This window comes from Elephas maximus, chromosome 1 (genome assembly GCF_024166365.1).
Source record: "Elephas maximus indicus isolate mEleMax1 chromosome 1, mEleMax1 primary haplotype, whole genome shotgun sequence".
NCBI classification, from domain to species: domain Eukaryota; kingdom Metazoa; phylum Chordata; class Mammalia; order Proboscidea; family Elephantidae; genus Elephas; species Elephas maximus.
The window spans coordinates 236,599,425-236,615,319 of record NC_064819.1 but is presented as its reverse complement, the minus strand read 5'-3'; positions in this window follow the sequence as shown (position 1 = coordinate 236,615,319).

The following is a 15,895-nucleotide window of genomic DNA, read 5'->3' as shown; positions in this document are numbered from 1 at the left end:
TTGTGTAGAAATTGTTGAATGGGAACCTAAACTTCTGTGTAAACCTTCACTGAAAACACAGTAAAATATTATTTAAAAAAAAAAAAAAACTACTTTTATTTAGCTTAGAAGCAATAGCAAGCACATCTTAAAAATTTCTGAGATCTTAGAACAGTGTTTTGCATACACACCCTTGACTTGATCTAAGCCCTGATGCCATGTATTACTGGCAGCATCCTATCTTTTATCTCTTAGTTGTCTCTTACCTTGAGAACCTTTTACTACTGGCCATTCTAGACTTAAGAAAGAATTTTATTCTCCATTACAGAAAGGCCAAAGTTGAGTATTTCCTTTAAATTCTGCTAAAAAAATCCAACAGTTCCTTTTAAATTTCATCTCTCTCTCCGCGCTTTATCATGTTGTTGTTGTTGTTAGGTGCCATCAAGTCTGTACCAACTCATAGGAACCATATTACAACAGAACAGAAGATTGCCTGTTTCAGCGCCATCTTCACAATTGTTACTATGCTTGAGCCCATCACTGTAGCCACTGTGTCAATCCATCTTGTTGAGGATCTTCCTCTCTTTTGTTGACCCTCTGCTTTACCAACAATGATGTCCTACTCCAGGGACTGGTCCCTCCTGATAACATGTCCAAAGTATGTGAGACTAAGTCTCTCCATCCGGCCTTCTAAGGAGGATTCTGGCTGCACTTCTTCCAAGACAGATTTGTTTCTTCTTGAGGCTGTCCATGGTATATTCAATATTCTTCACCAACACCATAATTCTGAAGCATCAGTTCTTCTTTGGTCTTCCTAATCCATTGTCCAGCTTTCACATGCATATGAGGCAATTGAAAATACCATGGCTTGGGTCAGGTGCACCTTAGTCCTCAACGAAACATCTTTCCTTTTCAACACTTTAAAGAGGTCTTTTTCAACAGATTTGCCTGAGGCAATAATATGTCACTTGATTTCTTCATTGCTACTTCCATGGGCATTGATTGTGGATCCAAGTAAAATGAAATCCTTGACAAGTTCAATTTTTTTCTTCATTTATCATGATGTTACTTATTGGTCCAGTATGAGGATTTTTGTTTTATTTATGTTTAGGTGCAATCCATACTGAAGGCTGTAGTCTTTGATCTTCATCAGTAAGTGCAAGTCCTCTTCACCTTCAGCTCAGCAAGGTTGTGTCGTCTGCATAACTCAGGTTGTTAATGAGTCTTCCTCCAACCCTGATGTCCCGTTCTTCTTCATATAGTCCAGCTTCTTGGATTACTTGCTCAGCATACAGATTGAATAAGTATGGTGAAAGGATACAACCCTGATGCACCTTTCCTGATTTAAAACCTCTCAATATCCCCTTGTTCTGTTCAAACTACTGCCTTTTAGTCTATGCATAGATTCCTTGTGAGCACAATTAAATGTTCTGGAATTGCCATTCTTCACAACATTATCCATAATTTGTTATGATCCACACCGTCGAATGCCTTGGCAGAGTCAATCAAACACAAGTAAACATCTTTCTGGTATTCTCCACTTTCAGCCAAGATCCATCTGACATCAGAAATGATATCCCTTGTTTCACGTTCTCTTCTGAACCCGGCATGAATTTCTGGCAGTTCCCTGTCAAAGTACTGTTGCAATCACTTTTGAATGATCTTCAGCAACATTATACTTTCATGTGATGTTATTGATACTTTATCATAAACACAGAAAATAAGCCTGATGACACTTTAAACAGTCTGCCTGAAAATCTCCTTGGCCAGATCAGCAAGTCCATTAGGTTAGTGTTCTATCTTCTACACTCCTGCAAGTATCAGTTTGTCCAAATTATCTGCAACTACCTAATACAGGTCACCATTTTTCCAGACTTGAATAACAAGTTCCTAGTTTGCACTAAGAGTCTTCTCCTACCCTTCACCTTTCTGTCCATCAAAGTCAATGCTATCTGCTATAGGCTTTTGTTACTGAGGCATCCTGCTTCCGATACCAAATTCTGTTCGTTTGTCCACTGTTGTTTAACCAGGCACCCAAAACATAGTGGATTAACCAACAACAATTTATTATTAATTGCAATTCTTTATGTGACCAGGAAGTTCTTCTGAATGATGCAGTGTCATCTGGAATGCCCAATGGTAGAAAGGTCTAAAATGCCCTCAGTCACACAGCTGGCAATAGGTATTGATCACGAGATTCAGTTCAGCTACTGCTGTGGACTGGGGGCTTTGGTGCTATTCCATGAGGGCTACTCCATGTGGCTGCCCCAGCTTCATCACAATGTTGTGATGTCCATTAAAGGACATTGCAAGAGGTGAAGGCAGAAGCTGTAGATCTAAGGTCGTTTCTCAGAAGCTACACAGCATCATTTCCACCCCACTCTGCTGATCAAAACAGATCAGGAGAAGTCAAAAATCAAGGGCAGGTGAAATAGACTTGACCTTTTAGTGCGGAAATGATGTGGTCATAGGAATCAGCCTTGGGCTGTTGATGCTGGTAATGATTCTCCTCCCTACTTGTGAAGTTGGACTAGGAGGTCAGATGCACCCAAACCATCATTTTTACAGTTGGTGTCAGCATGGTGGGATTTGCTGCAATGGGCCAGACTCATGGGAATATGTGGTCTTAGAAAAAAAGGGGATAAACAAGAGAATGAGTAATCTTTGGTTTCTGGATGGGATAAAAAATACCCACGGACGGAAGCAGCTGTTACTTTGCAATTATTTGCCCAAGAAAAATGCTATTCATGGGAAGTAGGAATGGTCGATCGAACTCCTGAGGAACTGGCTAGTTAAATGCATATGGAAATACAGAGTGATAAGGAAAGGGTGAGGAGTGCAAATCCTTGGTTGCTGCTATTAGTAATGGCTGCAATGGTAGGGCAAAAGAATGTTGGGGCAAATAGTAGCACTGAATCAAGCCCAGATTGAGTCCAGTCAAAGCTGCGACAACTAGTCTCAGGGCTGACCCAGAAAGAAAAAATGTAGCAACAACAAGAAGCACTTCTATGACTGCTGGCCACAAAGGAAATAGTCTAGTAGGGAAATCAAAACTAAGAAACTATTGAAACCAGGAAGTATAGTGTAAAAGAGTTGCTTCAATTTGTGGGTCAATATCAGTTTCCTGAGGAACTGTTGTTAAATGGATGGTGAGAGTGACTAATTTAGGGGCAGTGTCTTTAGTTTTCAAAGCTGCAAAATGGAAGGGTATGTTTGAGTTGATGAAAGACCCACAACTCACCATGGAACAGTCAGCAATAATGATACAGAATCCAGTTACACAGTAGAATAACTCACAAGGGACAGCCAGCCTGGTGGACTGGATAAAATTTGCTGTGAGATATGTTTACTCTGAGAAGGGAAGCTACTTCTCTCCCCTCTAAATATTCAAAGTAACACTCCAGAGGAAGCAGCCAGTGTGCTGCTTACACAAGCCATGCTGGAAGGACTTTACTGTGATCAGAATATTCCTTCAATGACTATGTCCCTTACACAGGTCATGGAAAATATGGTAATCAAGGGAGCCCTTTCTACATGGGCACCCCGTGTAACCTTGCTTCTACAAAACAAAGCAGCAATCTAAGAAACCTTGTTGGATCTGCTGGGTCAGCTTTCCTGCATGGGTCTTATAGTTGCAAGAAACATAAGGGTAATTCATAGGGTAATAGGAAGTGCAATGGGGAAAGAACTTGCTCCAGAATTTACCCAGAGATTTTTAAATGGTTAGTAAGAAATGAGATGACTATAGTGGACATTGATGGAGTTGAGGCAAAGATTCTAGTGCAGCACTAGAAGAGGTTAGGTAGACCGATGGAGACACCTGTTGGTCCCCCAATTTTAAAGAGGCCTAAACAAGTCCTTTTTCTACTCACCCTAGTTGGAAGGAATTTCATGATGAGAAGTCCCACATGGAACTATTTGAAGCAGAGGCTCAGTTAGCTGATCAAGGTAAGGATTAAGGAGGGGGGCAGGGTCATCTTCTCCAGGCACCAGCAGGGGAATCGAGGCCATATACACATGCGTGGGTGAAATGGCCTGGGGGTGGAGAAAAGACCTTCTTGAGGGTCTTGGACACAGGATCCCAATGTACTGTAATCCTAAAACCCGTCAATAAAATCTTGAATGAGCGAGGTTTAGACTGGGGTGATATGGGGATGCAACACCTGATGGGACTAAGGTGAAAGTTTGGTTGAGAATTGGAAGATTTAAATACATCTTGTATGAAATAGTTGCATCTCCCTTACCTGAACGTATTATTGGTGTAGATATTATGTCTAATCGGGGAACACTCCATCTGTCTAATATTATAAAACTAAAAGTATGTAAGTCTGCCGGCCAGTCTTGATTGGACGTGCTAAATGGGAACCATTAGAATTGCTTGAACCCACTCAGGTAGTTAATTTGAAACAGTGTAGGATACCTGGTGGACAAATGGAGATTACTGCTTTGATTAAAAACATGCTAAAGGCTGGAGTGTTGGTGGCAACAAATTCTCTGTATAACAGCCCTTTTTGGCCTGTGAAAAAGGCAAATGACTCATAGAAACTGACAGTAGACTATTGAGGCCTAAATAAAGTAATGCCACCTGTGGCTTCAGCTGTTCCAGACGTGGTATTGACGGTGAAGAAAATATACCAGGCTAAAGGAGACTGTTACTCAGTGCTTGATCATGTAAAGCCTTTTTCTAGTTCCCAGTCTTGGAAAAGAGCCAGCTGCAGTTTGCTTTCATGTGGGAAGAATTCCAATTTACTTTCACTGTATTGCCACAGTGTTACTTGAATTCACTGGCTTACTGTCAGAGTTTGGTTAGAAGACACTTGGACTTGGTGCAAATCACAAGTGTAATGATACATTAAACCCAGTGCCGTCGAGTTGATTCTGACTCATAGTGACCCTATAGGACAGAGCAGAACTGCCCCATAGAGTTTCCAAGGAGCACCTGGTGGATTTGAACTGCTGACCCTTCGGTTAGCAGCCATAGCACTTAACCACTATGCCACCAGGGTTTACATTGATGATATTATGTTAACATAAAACATTGAAGACTAGGCTAGGGCTGATTCAAAAATAGTGGTGGCCCATATGACCAACTAAGGCTGGTTAAAAAATCCAGGGCCTTGCCCAAATGGTGAAATTTTAGGGAATAACTTGGACAAGAGATATCCATGACTTTCTGCAGGCAGCCAAGACTAACTTGCTGTCATTACATACCCCCAAGACTAAGCAGGAAGCCCAATATTTGGTTGGCCTATTTGGGTTTTGGACAACATATTTCACATCTGGGAATATTGCTAGCTCCCATCCTTAGAACCACTCAGAAGAGAACTGCATTTGAATGGGGGCCAGAGCAATAGAAGGCTATGTCTGAATTACATAAAGCAGTCTTACTCTCCCTGCCTCTTGGTGTTTATGATCCACATTCAGACATGATTTTGGAGGTGTCTGCCACACGTACTTATGTAGACTGGAGCTTATGGAAAAACCTCAGAACGCCACCTTACAGCAACTGTTGGGATTCTGAACTAGAAAGTATCCAGATGCTGCAGCATGATACGCACTATTTGAAAGGCCGTTACTCACCTGCTATTGAGCATTGATTGAGACTGCCTCAATGACAGAAAGACATAAAATCACCTTGAGACCTGAAATACCTGTAATGTTGTGGGTGATATCAGAGAAACACTCTAACAATAATAATAAAATGGAAATGGTTTATACGAGAATAGCCTGCTGGGGGAATGCAGGGAGGCACTCACCATATCCACCAACAGATAGCCTCCTTTCCCATAGGTCTATGCTGGAGCCACCTGAGAATCTGCCAGAGCCCATTACTACATGGACAGTGCCCTATGAACAAATTCTGCTCACCAACAGAAGGCTGATTTGTTTACAGATGGCAGGTCCAGGGTACATGGACCACATTTCATGTCAAAAGATGCTGTATTGAGACAAGCAAACACAAAGACCTTAATTGAAGAAGGTAAGAACAGGTCAGCTCAATGGGGTGAACTACATGCTGTCTTCACAGCTGTGATGGAAGAATTGGGCAATGGTGGGAGCCCATATTTTTGGATTTTTACTGATTTGTGGGCAGTGGACAACAGCCTGGCTATTATGGTCAGGCAAATGGGTGATGGAAAATTGGACTATCAAGAAGGCATCTGTGTGGGGCATGGACCTATAGAAAGCATTTTGGGAATTCAGAGGGAGAATTAAAGTAGGACATGCCAATGCCCATCAGAATAACCCCCTTCCTGGATAAGAAGGTGATTGGAATCAACAAGTGGACCTGTAGGTACATTCACATGAGGTGGCCAATTGGGTCCACGAAATGAGCAGACATGGGAATGCTGTAGCAATGCAGAGATGGGCTGAATCTAGCTAGACACATCCCTCTTGTACCTCGAGGCACAAAATGCTAACAAGGATTGCTCTGTCTGCCAGGAGGAAAAACAGAGGATGCAGATGGCTATGGGGCAGATTCCCTGGGGAGAAGGCAGTGCACATAGCTGGGAAGTTGATTACATTGGATCAGTGACACTGGTGGCACCAGGTGGTTACAAATGGGTGCTCGGAGGAATAGATACTTACTGTGGACCTGGCTTTGCACTCTGCATGTCCCATAAGAAATACAAATGCCAAAAACACCATTAAGGTATTGAACAAAAGATATTGTACCAATTTGTGCCACCAAGTTATATTTCATCTTATTAAGGAACATGCTTTACAGCCCAGAGGGTACAAAAAGGGCCAAGAAACATCATATTAAACGGATGTACTGTGTTGCATACAACCCTCAGAGTAATGGTTTGATAGAGAATTGGAATGGGCAATTAAAACATTTGTTATCTGAAATGGGGGGAGATAAAGGCAGGAAGGGCTGGCGCTCATCGCCTTTATGAGTGTGTGCTTTCACTTAACATGAGGGGGGCAAAGAGGATCACCACTGGTTGGATTTCTACTAAGCTCCTCTGGGGGATCTGGGGAAGAGGGATTAGGGGAAGACAACAGTAACACTGTACAATTCTTCCCCACAAAACCTAAAATTGCTTTTTTTCCTGCCAGATGCTACAACCCCAGGACCTTGGATGCAGCTGCAGCTGCCAGAAGCAGGGATAATCCCTAAGCAAGAGACAGTAATTATAGTCCTGAACCTGTACACCAGGATTCCCAAGGGCCTGTTGGGATCGACTGTACCTTCCCTTAATCTGGTGAAATTGGGATTGACAGTTGATACTGCCGTATTTTCTAATGATTGAGATAGCCCACTAGTACTGCACCTATGCAACACTACCCAACAGGAATGAGAATGGATGGATAGGGAAGCACTTGCTAAACTGGTCTTGCTACCAGCAATCTGGACTGGCACTGCTGCTGAGCCTGATGGGTAAAAATAAATGACAAATGGAAGAAAGATGAAATAATAGCTGAAGGTAAAGGAATGAATAAATGGGCTATGCAGTGGGGAGGAATCCAACATTATGCTGATACCTCAAGAAAGACTCAGAGCAAGGGAATAATCTCTCAGCTAAATTTTATCAGAGGCCAGAGAGGGTGAAGCCAAGATGATATTTGAAGCTGATCAGATCAAATAGACACTTGAAGTAGACCTGAATGGCTGGTATGTGAATAAACTGATCCTGAGGACTCTTGCCCTACTGTCTGATTGCTTACCACTGTTTTGGACCAGTAAAATGATTGAGACGGGGAAGTTAATTCCTCAAGTCTGGAAGTGCCAATGGCTAGAAGATCCAGGGTGTGGCCTGTGGTGCAGTGAATTACTTAATATGTCCCTTCTAGCCAAAAGAATGAACAAACCTGTCTCGGAAGAAGTACAGCCAGAATGTTCCTTAGAAGCAAGGATGGTGAGATTTTGTCTCACATACTTTGAACATGTTATCAGGAGGTATCAGTCCCTGGAGAAAGACATCATGCTTGAAAAAGAAGATGGTCAGCAAAAGAGAGGAAGACCCTCAACAAAATTGATGGACACGGTGGCTGCAATTAAGGACTCAAGAGTAAGGACCATCATGAGGATCACATGGGATCGGCAGTGTTTCACTCTGCTGTCCACAGGGTTGCTATAAGTCGGAACTGACTCGATTGGCGCCTAACGACCACAACAACAGCAATAGTCTTTGTTACCTCCATTCAATGATTGGATGGAACTATGAAAACAAGGTGCTGTGGCCCATGGAGGGGATTGGGCACCTTGCTGCTAATGCAAATAATGTGTATGGAACCCCAACAAGGGGATTGGTCAGTTTTTCCATCCGGCTAGACTTAAAATGAGCATCCCAGAGGCAGACTGGGGGACCTCACTACCTCCAAGAAAGAAAAACTAGGAGTGGAGGGTGTCCTTTGGACCCAGGATCCCTGTGCTGAGAACCTCCTAGACTGAAGAGACAGAGAGAGAGAGAGAGCTGTAACCCCAGAGACTGAGAGAAGCAGCCTCAGGGAAATGGTGGCAGCAGAGGGAGCAGAACCAGGAGATAGGCAGGAGACAGTGTGGCGGACCTTCAGGGCCAGAGAGGAGCACAGCTGAGTGCCTTCAAGTAGAAGGCTCGTTGGTGGAGTGGGGTGCCTCCAGGCACTTTTCAGTGGAGCTACAGAGCTTTGTAACACTTGCCCAAGGTGGGCAGAGGCCAGGAAGGTGCAAGAGGGATGTGCGTGGGTGACATTTGTGTGTTTGGTGGTGTGTATGTGTCTGTTGTGATTTCCTCCTGTCCGCAAAATATAACCACTCTGAATTACCTCTATCAGAAATACATTTTTCCATTGGTAGTGTCGTTGTAAGGACCCCTGGTGGCACAGTGGTTAAGCGCTCTGTACTAACTGAAAGGTAGGTGGTTTGAACCCATCAGTGGCTCCACAGGAGAATGATGTGGCAGTCTGCTTCCATAAAGATTACAGCCTTGGAAACCCTATGGGGCAGTTCTACCCTGTCCTGTAGGGTCACTATGAGTCAGAATCGACTCGAAATCAAGAGGCTTGGGTTTTGATTTCAAGTGTTGTTGTTAGCTGCTGTTAAGTAGGCTGTGACTCATGGCTGTCTTTGTTACAGCAGAATGAGACATTGCCAGGTCCTACACGGCCTTCATGATTGTTGGTGTATTTGAGTCCATTATTGCAGCTGTTGTGTCACTAAACCCACCGGTGTCCAGTTAACTCCTACTTATAGGGACCCTGTAACACAGAGTAGAACTGCCCCATAAGGTTTCCAAGCTGTAAATCTTTGCAGAAGCAGACTGATACGTCTTTCTTCCACAGTGTTTTGCTAATATCATTGGAAAAACACACACAATTTCCATTGGTACTACTGCTATTTTAATTTTTATGCCATATAAAAGACTAGGGGTAAGATCTCAATACCTCTTCTAGAGAGGAATTGCCTCCAGAAAGCCAGGATTATTCAAGTGTGTTCCATTTCGATTCAAGTCTTCAGGTGCACAGTTAACAGGTGGTCATTGTAATTTCTGCAAGGAAGAGGGGTTTTGGAATGCTTTGTTCTGGTTTTCTAGGTGGCTGCTTTACTAGATTGTCAGAGAAGCGATTCTGCTCCCTCATGCCCATACAGCATGCTAAGCTCCAGCGTAGATGTTGGAATATGTATGAGGAGGTGGACAAGATTGATCCGTCCAGGGAGGATTGAAATGTGAGCATCTGCTGTAATGGCACTAAAAAGAATTAGACTCATCAGCTATAGTGATTCATAATGATAGCGTGTTTGCTCTTAGAATATTAAAGGAATCAACCATCCACTTAATTGCCAAAAGGACTTTTTTTAAGCATATAAGATCTCTCTCTCTCTCTCATTCTCTCAATATATAGATTTTTATATAGATAGATGTATCCCAAAATGGTCTCGCTGGCTCAAGCATAAATGTAGCAAAGAAAAATTAAAATGAGCTAATATCTTTGATTAATGCTAGTCTCTGCGTCTGATCTACAGAGCATAAATATCCTTTTAAAAGTAATACTGACTGCAAATAAGATCAAATCAAATTCCAAGCCACTTTGTTAATGAAAAGTATCGATTTTTATAGCATTTGGAGCAAACCATTGCCAATTTCCAATCTCGTTGATATCCCTTTCAGCCTTGAGCCCTTCATCCTTGAATATACAGGTGTCCTCTTTCTCCTTCACTGATTCTCTTTCTCCTCCTCCTCTCAAGCTTCAGACCTCAGCTCTTATCTCTTTACATCCTCTTCTTTGTTCATCTAATGGATTTCTACAACTTTGCTGTCAATTCTTGGTAGATGACTCACAAATCATTATCTTAGGAAGCTGATACTTGCCTTTCCAACGTCCTTCCGCAGGTAACCGGTCCTTTCAACCAAACCGCTCTCTGAGCTCTTCTTTGCCCTTCCTCTCTCTGCCTTTGCATTCAGATGGTTTTAAGCCTCCTCGCCACCTTTCCAAATCTTAAAAACCAGGTGCCTTTGAATTTTCTCTGACTCAGAGCAACCTTATGAGAGTCAGGACAGAGCTGTGCTCCATCTCATTTTCACTGGATGATTTCTGGGAAGTAGATTGTCAGGCCTTTCTTCTGAGGGGCTTCTGGGTGTACTCAAACCTCCAACCCTTTGGTAGGCAGCCAAGCATGCTCACTGTCTGCACCACCCAGGAACTTCCAAATCTTAAAACCAAACCAAAACCAAACCCAGTGCTGTTGAGTCGATTCCAACTCATAGCGACCCTATATCTTACCTACCTTTAAAAATCTAGCTGAAGGTTCACATCACCCTCCCTAAAAACTTCCTGGTCCACCAGGAATAACGTTCTCTCTCTTCTTCCGTTTCTGCACCAGAACACGTTAACTACCCATTCAAAGACCTGGCCCTACTCTGTAGAATTATTACTCAATTAACGGGTTGTCAGATATCTCTGAAAGATCACATGTACTCCCTTAGACCATTGAATTAAGCATTAATCATACACCACCATGTGAGATATCATATGTTTTACTGTGCATTTTTATTTAAATCTAGTATTCTTGCTTAGCTTCAGTGTATTTTATTTTTGTCTCTAGCTATATTACAACTCTCTAAAGAAAGATCGTATCAGATTTTTTCTAATACCCATGGGAAAAAAATCCGTGAAAAGGTCTAAATTCGCTTGAGCAATAAAATTATAAAGATTTACCCAAAGACACTCTTAAAACAGTTGTTATTTTGATTGTCATCATCAACCACAAGAACCTCTTAATTGTTATCCAATAATAATTGGAACCAAAGCATTACATTAGACTACATGGGTAATGGTGGCAAGCAACAAAGAGGAAAATGGAAAAACTGCCGCTTGCAGGTATTTCAACCCAAAGTTAAGTGAGTGTGCCGAAACCAGAGACTTCTTCATTATCATAACAGAAAAAAAAAATGACAAATGTTAGAGATAGCCGAGAATCTCCCCTTGAGGGTTCTCCTGAAGAAACTGCCTTTGGCAGCATGTAACAAAGATATTGATTTAACCTCATTTCTGGAGTAGAGCATAACTTCATGGCAAGCATTTTTAGAAAATAGTAATTTTTCTTTGAACATAAAGTATAGTGGTATCTTGTTTGACAAATATCAGTGTCCTCATGTGTTAGGGCACTTGATGTCCAGAAACAAAAGATGTTATTAATCAGCTCAAAACGAAGACATTCTACTCCATGAAAAATCTGAGGATAAAAATCAACGTGCTAGGTCAGAGCTTCCATTTCTCTCAGAGAGGAAAGTGCTAAGCTTTTGAAAAGAAGATGTGAATGAATTGCACCTTTTCTGCATTGATGATCTCGTGTTCCACAGATACAAGTGGGTCAGCAAATTTAACACAACAAGATATATTTATACGGTCGACATAAGAATAAAAAAATAGCCTGGTATAAATTAGCTATTATTAATATACCTTGACTAAATAATACGAAACAAGGAATCAGAAAGCAAAGTGGCTAAAACCAGGAGTTTTTCCAAAAATAGAGAAAATAAAAGCAGAAGAGGAGGTGTTTACCCAAATTAAGATCATTGATAACTAACTCAAAACCTGAAAACTATTCTGGTGTTATTTCTACACCTATGGTTGTTGTTGACTATTGTCAAGTCGGCCCTGACTCATGATAACCCCACGCACAATGGAAGGAAATGCTGCCTGCTCCTGTGCCATCCCAGGGTCAGATATGGATGGAACCACTCTGATCCATAGGGTTTTCACTGATTCATGGAAGTAGATCGGTCGCCAAGCCTTTCTTCCTGCTATACCTGTTGTCTCCCTGAAAATTGAATGAAACAGCCAGATTGCAAGCCTGGAGAGCAATGCACATGACACCTTTTCAACACTGACGCTGTCTATATGTCTGTCAGAACTCAGCTGTTTTCTATTCCTGTTGCTTAAGAAGATGCATGATTGTTGAATAATTATGTAACAAACATGTATAACTTGGATCCTTTTTTCCTGATCTTTTCTTTCTTTTATTACAGTCTGCTGGCCTGGGACTCCCTCTGTAATGACAAGAGACGATTGTAACAGTGGTGGCTGGGTCAACCCACACTGCACCCCTGGAGCAATCACTCTCGGTCTCAGAGCTCAGAGTCTCGCCATGAATCAGGGTTACCCGAGGGGTAAATCTCTCAGATGTCCGGTCTGTTTGCCACCAGAGCAGAGGGACTGTGTCTTCCATTTTAACTCTCATAAAATATGTTTTGGGAGTTTAGACATTTTTGATGCATAAATCCCAGGTACTGAAAGCTCAATCTTGTTCTCTTGCTTCTGAAGTTCTTTCAGGCCATATGCCGCTGCCAATATTTCCAGCACAACAAATGATGTGAGCAAGCAGGGAAGGGGAGGGGACGGTGACAGTAAGTTCACAAACATGAAAACTGCACCATTTTTTACTGTAAATGCTTGTTACGTTTTCATGTCAGGGATGGCTGTAACAGTTAAGGAACATGATCAAAGACAGAAGCCACAAGATCAATGAATCATGAGATCATTTTTGGAAATCACCTTCTGACACTAGAACCCTTTCACAGAAACAGTGTACATTGTAGCTGTTGTTCCTACTGTTGTCCAACCTCTGCATGGAGACCTCCCAGAACAGGGAACTTACTACTGCCCAGGTCAGCTCATTCCCTCTTAAGTCGACACTCTGACTTCTAACAGTACCTTTCTTTTGTTGAGACAAAATCTTCTCCTCTTCGACTTTGACTCCTCCACACAATAGACATGAATTCTTAATGAAAACTTGAAACATTCTTGGGGAAAAAAAAGCAAAATTCAGCGATAGGAGAGTAAAACTAAATGGCTAGAGTAAACAGAAATCAAAAGCTTACTAATTGGGAATATCCTTCTTGATGAACGGTCTTGTCACCTAGTGAAGATCTATAATTCTTTTAATGGGTTGTTGTCAGATGTGAAGGAGGGTGAAGGAAGCATCTCTCTCAAGCATATTTTATGGGAGGTTTAAGTGCCCAAGCTCACTTAGCATCCTCACAAATTTAGGGGTAAGAGATGATGTCATTCTGGTGCTCACTCTGCGAGGTCATTAGCTAGTCCTTGCAGAAATCACTTTCCTTGATTAGTCTTTGGCCCAGCTCCTTTTAAAAATATTTGTCTTTTCTTTCTCCTTCTGCCTGTCAACACTTCCTTTTACTGCTCCCATGTCAACGGGGTGAGATAAGTATCTACAAAGACACACTCCAGAGTCCCACTGCAAATGCAAATTCACACAAAAACCCAATGGGAAGGGAATAAAGTGGCAGACCGTAGCAAATCTCTTTTAGACCCGCAGTCTCGTTTTCATTAGTCCTGCCGTGATTTCCTTTAGGTAGTGTACCTTTACTGCCACTGTTTATTTCAGAGCTCTGTGAAGGTGTGACCAGATGAACTTTCTGTGCCCTCCTTCCAAGAGCTTCCTCTGCTTAATGGTCTAGCCCTCTTAGTATATCCTCAAAAACACATCTGTAGGTTTACAGGTAGGCTAGGTCCCTGGGAGGGGCCTCTCCCTGGAGAAGGACATCATGCTTGGTAAAGTAGAGGGTCAGCGAAAAAGAGGAAGACCCTCAACGAGATGGACTGACACAGTGTCTGCAACAATGGGCTCAAGCATAGCAATGATTGTGGGGATGACGCAGGACCAGGCAGTGTTTCGTTCTGTTGTACAGAGGGTCGCTATAAGTTGGAACTGGCTAGAGAGCACCTAACAACAGGTTCCAGAGTGGTGCAAAAACCTATGGAGCTCAGTCTACTCTGTAACACATGGCGTTACTATGAGTCAGGATCAGCTCAGTGGCAATGGATTTGTTTTTTGTTGGTTTTTTTTTTTTTTTTTGGAGGCTTATGAGATAAAAATGGTAGGAAACAAAGATGTGTAAATAAGTTCAGGTTACTTAGTTGTAAATATGCTAATTTTTGCAGTGTGGTCTGAGAACTAGCATCATCAAATGGAGATAAGGTGGCAATGCAGATTCTCCCACCCCGTTGTTGGCAACACCTTAGGGTTTCTTGGCTGTAATCTTTACGGAAGAAGATCACCAGGCCTTTCTTTTGCAGTGCAACTGGGTGGGTTCAGCCCAACCTATAGTTTAGAAGCTGATCACAAACTACTTTTGCCACCCAGGCTCCTTGAAACCATCCTGTTGTTGGGTGTTGTTGAGCTGGTTCTGACTTACAGTGACCCTGTGTGTGCAAAGTGGAACTTCCCCATAGAGTTTTTTTGGCTGTCATCTTTGAAAGTAGATCGACAGGTCTTTCTCCTGCAGAGCAGCTGGGTGGGTTCGAACAGCCAACCTTTAGATTAGCAGCCGATTGCAAGCCACTCACAACACCAGGCTCCTTGTACCCACCCCAAACCTCCTGAATCACAAACTGTGGGGTGTTGCCAAACAGTCTATATTCTAACAGACCTCCAGAAGATTCTGATGCCTGTAAGTGTGAGCCACTGCCCTGGGCCACAGGGAAGTTGTGAAAGGCTTTACCAAAGGGAAGAGTCTGGGCTACGCTTCGCCCAAAAGGCAGAGTGACGCAACTCAAAAAGGCAGAGTTTTCCAACAGAGTGGGCTGGAATTCAACATTGGAAACCTCCCAGTGAATTGCCAAACTTCAGATTTAAATTCTCAATCTTAATTTTATGATAACAAAGCTCGCTGCCATGGGAATAATAGGATGTAGTTAACTGCCGTCAGTGGCAATATTTCATCAAGACTTGATGGGGCAATTTGAAAATATCATTAAAGAGACAAGTTGTACAACAGAGCACGGCAAAAGTGTGATTATCTGAGGAGACCGAATCCCCAAACATCATTCAGCTTTTAGTGTGTATCAATTTGAAGCTCTTGGTTAATAGCTGAGGTTTCTACATACGGTTTCCAGTACATAGGCATGTATATAGCCACATATACTTATAAGGGTTTTGACTTATAAAGTCTTGACTATATTTAAAAACCATTGTCTGATTAATGTCTTCCAAAGTGATAGTTTATTTTCTTAACTAAATTTGAAATATACTAATAGCAAAAGACAGAGAGAGAGAGAGTGAGAAGGAAGGAGGGAAGGAGGGAGAAAAGAAGGGAGGTAGAAAAGGAGGGAAGGAAGGAAGGAAGAAAGGAAGGGAGGGAGGGAGGAAGGAAGGAGGGAAATGAAGGGAGGGAGGGAGGGAGGGAGGGAGGGAGGGAGGGAGGGAGGGAGGGAGGGAGGAAGGAAGGAAGGAAGGAAGGAAGGAAGGAAGGAAGGAAGGAAGGAAGGAAGGAAGGAAGGAAGGAAGGAAGGAAGGAAGGAAGGAAGGAGAATTAGAGAGAGAGGATGAGAAAGCAAGCCAACTAGAGAAAAATAGAAGAGTGCAAGGAAGATAAAATTCACCTGAAATCTTGAAATTCAGAGAAAAGCAGAGTTTCCTGCCACCTGTATCTTCCAGGTAGGTAGGTAGATGAATAGATTAGGG